Consider the following 5,767-nt stretch of genomic DNA (forward strand, 5'->3'; position numbering starts at 1 on the left):
ATTATAAAAATTATTTTTATTTCATGTTTTCTGATAAAATTTTGATATTTTTTAAAAAACAATTTTAATATGTATTTATTTATTTGTTTGAGAGACATAGAGACAGCGGGGGAGGGGCAGAGAGAGAGGGAGAGAGAGAGAACCCCAAGCAGGCTCTGAGCTGCCAGCGCAGAACCCAACACAGGGCTCGAACTCATGAAACTGTGAGATCGTGACCTGAGTCGAAACCAAGAGTCAGATGCTCAACTGACTGAGCCACCCAGACACCCCCTCATATTTTCAATATTTACATTTTTGATCCATCTGAAATTTATTTTAATATATGGTGTGAGATGTAGAATCTAAATTTGTCTGGTTTTTTTCTCCCATGCGCTACTATCCATTACACCACTCTTTACTGAATAAGAACTTGATAATATTTCAGAGCATATATATCTGCTCTTAATTAGCTACCTAGAATATACACACTTTAGGCCTTTGCCAAAGACTGTAACCTCAGACTTTTTGCTGCTCAACTTTTATCTTGCGTGCTGGGATGAAAAATGATTTACAGGGAGGATTGTTTAAAGGATATTCATCTGATGGGGAATCTGGGTGACTCAGCTGGTTAAGCGCCCAACTCTTGATTTCGGCTCAGGGCTCAGGACTCAGGTTATGATCCCAGGGTCGTGGTACAGAGTTCCTCGTTGGGTTCTGAGCTGATAGTATGGAGCCTACTTGGGATTCTCTCTCTCTCTCTCTCTCTCTCTCTCTCTCTCTCTCTCTCTCCCTCTACCCCTCTCCTGTTTGCTCTCTCTTTCTCTCTTGAAAAAAAAAAAAGGATATTCATCTGAGATTATATATATGTATATATGCCTGTGTGTGTATGTGTGTGTGTGTGTGTGTGTATCTGTGTGTGTGTGTTTATTTATCCTAGAGGTTTTATGTCTGGATTAAGATAGATGATTAGAAAGTTTTATATATGATTCCTATTGTTTTAACACCCATCAGAAGAAAAGCCTTTTTCAAATTGAGTGTTTATTTCCTTACCTCAGATTTGTCAAGAGATTTTAAGAAGTTGCTATACAAAATCCAATATTACATTTATCATAGGGATGTTTTATTTATTTATTGGCATCTATATAAAAGCTTCTTTTTTCTTTTGTTTAAGAATGAAAGATCAGGAAGCTTTGTTTCATCTGTGGAAATGGTAGCTCTCTTTTGGGGTTGATGTGAATTTAATTGATTTCTCATGGCTGCCACACACCACAACCTAGAGGTGATGGTATGCCAGGTATTGTGAGGAGCTTGCAGGTTCTGGAATGAGACAGACCTAGGACCAAATCCCAGCCCGCTGTCCTCATGAACTGAGCTGACTTGGGCAAGTCATTTCACTTTTCTGTGCTTGCTGCCTCATCTGTGAGACAGGCATGATAATAAGAGCTGCCTCGTTACATTGGGAGGATTAAATGAGTTTAAAATTAAGGATTTAGTATAGTGCCAAGACATGGTAAGCATTCAATAAATGTAAGGTCTTATTATTGTGGATTCATGTTGATCAAGGTGTTAAGAAGAATGCCATCTAAAAAACAATCGACAGCATTTGGAAGATTAACACAATCCTTAGATGCACTGACATCTGTGCCTCTCATAAAGAGGTGAATCATTTCTCTTTTGTTATCGTTCTTAATATCCTAGAAACCAGGGGCTTGAAAATATCCTAGAAGCTCTGGGCTTGAAAAAGATCCAACTACCCAAAACAAACCAAATCTGAGTGAATCCCATTTATTTCATAGAATTGTAGAATCTAAGTGTTGGAATTTAGGTGTTGTCGGATCCAGCTTCCCTTCCCAGAGTCACTTGGTAAATATTTAAATAAACCCAAATTTTATCTTTTTTTTCTCTATAAGTGAGACTAAATTTTTTTAAGTTATTATTTTTTTAAACGTTTATTTATTTCTGAGACAGAGAGAGACAGAGCATGAATGGGGGAGGGTCAGAGAGAGAGGGAGACACAGAATCCGAAACGGGCTCCAGGCTCTGAGCGGTCAGCACAGAGCCCGACGCGGGGCTCGAACTCACGGACCGCGAGATCATGACCCGAGCTGAAGTCGGCCGCTCAACCGACTGAGCCACCCAGGCGCCCCGAGACTAAATTATTTTTAAAGAAATGGAAATTCTGAATAGGATGAAATATATGCATCTTATTTCTAAATTTTAAAGTGCCAAAAAATTTTTCAGAACCAAGTGATGATCAGATATTTCATTTGGTTTAAATTCCACTGGGAGGACTTTCCTCCACCTTTTACAGAAGGTCGGCCGATAGAGGGCCTATAACGTCACTACGCTGCCGGAGCTCCACCCAGCTCGGGACCGACTGCCTCCCGCACAGTCAGGCGGTCCTCAGCCACGACTGTCGCTGCTACGGGGAAGACGTTGTGCTGACCTAGAAATAACAGCTCGGAGCTGTTGATGTCAGTAACTTTTAAAATAGCTTATTTAAAAATCTCTTCGGTGACCTCAGCTACACTTAATGCCACTTAGCTCATCTGGAAGTGGTTAGGAAATGTAAGAAGGATGGGTGACAACTGGAACTCCAAGCAGCTGTATCTTCAGAGGCCCATTTTAGGAAAGAACTTGTTTGAACAAGATGAAGATTGAAGATACCCTTGGTATCCAGTGACCGTGATGCAGATATAGAAACTGTGTGTCCAGGGCCCCGCAAGTCTGGGGGGAAACCCAGATCTCATCGTCGGTTGCACATGGTATTTTTTAGCTGTGCATATACCTTCTGTGATGGGAGTTCTGGCCCCCTTCCCTGGTCCCCTGTGTATTTTGAAGATTCTGCAGGAGATGACTCACGTGGACTCGCAGATATGGCCTTGTCAGTTACTGTAGGTTTTCCCTGTTGGCCTTCCTTAGATTCTCTCCGACAACCCCGGAGGCCATTGCACTGAGGGTAGGGGGTGGGGTGGGCATGCATGTCTGGTGCTGTCTGTTGCATCCAGGCTGCGAATGCCTGACATCAAGGATTCTGCTGTCTGCTCTGGGAGCACATCCTCTGTTGCTGAGTCCAGCTGAGGGTGTTGCTGCCAGGAGAAGTGCTGATGGGCCAGAACCCCTGAAAAGCTGTGCTGAATCTTCTGGAGCCTTGGGCGTGCTACACCAAAACTGTGGGCACCTTGGCATTCGTTAATGCCATTCATCTGTTAACTGGACACCAAAGCCATACCATACTCTGTACCTATAACTATTGAAATATTTATGGGCCATTTTGAAACAAGTACATGTGAAAAATTTGACAGTTTATCCCTCAGCACCTAGATCATCACAGGACTCAACCTATTTTCAGCCCAATAAAAAAGTTCCATGTTCACTATATAAAAACTAGCACATACAATCTCCAACTAGTTTGTCCTGCTTTTTTCCACTTATTCCTATTGAAAGCCATTTATTTTATTCTACACATGCTTCATAAGTCAACCAAGCTTTTATTCTTGCATATTTAGATATCCCCTCAACTTCTCATTATTGTGAATCATACTGTTAAGAAAATCCTTATGGCTATTCCACAACTCCCCGCTCCCCCCCCCCCCCCGCGCCAACTATAATTATTTTCTTAGGAGGGAAAATTCTAATTGTTGAGTCAAAGGGGTTGTATTTTTTAAGGCTTTTGATACACACTATCTAGTTGCCCTCTCAAACAGTGGGACTGATTTATTCTCCTACCATATTCTTGACAACTCTGGGTAAATCATTAAAAAATAAATGCTTACTGAATTTAAACAAAATTATTGTAGTAATACATACATATGGCAACATGTTCAAATGATGTAGAAGTGATTAAAATATAAAGTGAAAGCTCTCTTCATTACTCCTCTTCCCCACTTCATAAAATATTTGGTGCATGCTTCCAGACACTCTTCTGTGCAGGGGCCAGTGGAAGGACACAGTTCTGAGATGAGACTTTGATATCTATCCGCTCTGATGTAATGAAAACAACCCTACTGAAATATAAAATCACTGGTTTTAATGGAAAACATTAATTCACCCTCTGTCATTTCCCTATTTATTTCAGTCTTTTCTGTACCTTTTGAAATGTTCACAAGTTCATATATTTTGATGATCCAAAAAATCCACAAGTATATTCATAAGTACATTAGAACTGGAATAACCTGTAAGGAATGCCACCTATTTCCTCAAACCACGAGCCATTTGTGGTATTTACTGTAATTTATATGTAATATATGCATACCATGAGGTATTGAGAAAACTGTTAGAAATTTATTGAGAATTCTTCTGTTGCGGTCTAGAGTTGGGAACAAAGGCTCATATGGTAGCTCATTTACCAGATTAAATGGAGTTCTATCTTTCAGATTAGGGGTCAAAAAACAAAGAACAAAAAATGGCCCGTGGGCTAAATTGAGCTTGCCTCCTGTTTTTGTATGACTTGCAGGCTTACAATGTCTTTTTTACACTTTTTTTTAAAAATTTTTTAACGTTTATTTATTTTTGAGACAGAGAGAGACAGAGCATGAACAGGGGAGGGGCAGAGAGAGAAAGGGAGACACAGAATCCGAAGCAGGCTCCAGGCTCTGAGCCGTCAGCACAGAGCCCCACGCGGGGCTCGAACCCACGGACCATGAGATCACCACCTGAGCCGAAGTTGGCCGCCCAACCAACTGAGTCACCCAGGCGCCCCCTTTTTTACACTTTTTAATAGTTGAAAAAGATCAGAAGAATGATACTTTGTGACCCATGAAAATAATACAAAGCTCAATTAAAAAAATTTTTTTTAACATTTATTTATTTTTGAGACAGAGAGCATGAAAAGGGGAGGGTCAGACAAAGAGGGAGACACAGAATCTGAAACAGGCTCCAGGCTCTGAGCTGTCAGCACAGAGACCAACGCGGGGCTCGAAACCACGGACCGCGAGATCACGACCTGAGCCAAAGTCGGAAGCCCAACCGACTGAGCCACCCAGGCGCCCCACGAAGCTCAATTTAAACGTGCACAAATAAAGTTTTATTGGAACACAACTACACTCGTTCAATTACATATTGTCAGTAGTGGCTTTTGTGCTACAACAGCAAAGTTGAGTAATTGTGACAGAGATTGTATGACTCAGAACTGGAAACATTTACTGTCTGGCCTTTTACAGAAAAAGTGGACCATGCCCGGATTTAGATTTTCAAATGAAAGATAGATTTAATTTTGCTACTAAGCAGGAAAATATGTTTATTAATTTAAAGATGCATGATCTCCTGATAAGTTTTAGAGAGGAATTAGAGAATTTGAGGTGCAGACCACAAATGAAATCTTGGAGACTGAGTGGGCATTTTTTAAGAAGGGTCAATGGTCCTCTCTGGGATAAGCAAATATAGGAAGTGTATGATCCTTGGGATATGTAGTTAGTCTGTCTCGTAGCATGTATTTAAAATTTGGGAGGTACTAGCTCATTGCTCTCCACAGAGACTTTTACTAATTTCTATTTTCACTAACAGTATATGGGAGTGCCCTCATGTTCTCACCAATATGAAAATGGTTTTAAGTCTGAGGGCAACATATGGCACATTGTAATTGTTTTAAATTGCATTTCTTTTATTACAACTGAGGTGGGCACTTTTTTCTTCATTAGTAATTTTCAGTTATTTTGTAAAATGCTTTTCCATATCTTTTGATCATTTTTTCTCTTGGATTTTCTTCTTCTTTTTAAATGTTTATTTATTTTTGAAAGAGAGAGAGAGGTTGAGAGAGGCAGAGAGAGAGGGGGACAGAGGACATGAA

This window comes from Felis catus, chromosome A3, assembly GCF_018350175.1.
Source record: "Felis catus isolate Fca126 chromosome A3, F.catus_Fca126_mat1.0, whole genome shotgun sequence".
Classification (NCBI taxonomy): Eukaryota; Metazoa; Chordata; class Mammalia; order Carnivora; family Felidae; genus Felis; species Felis catus.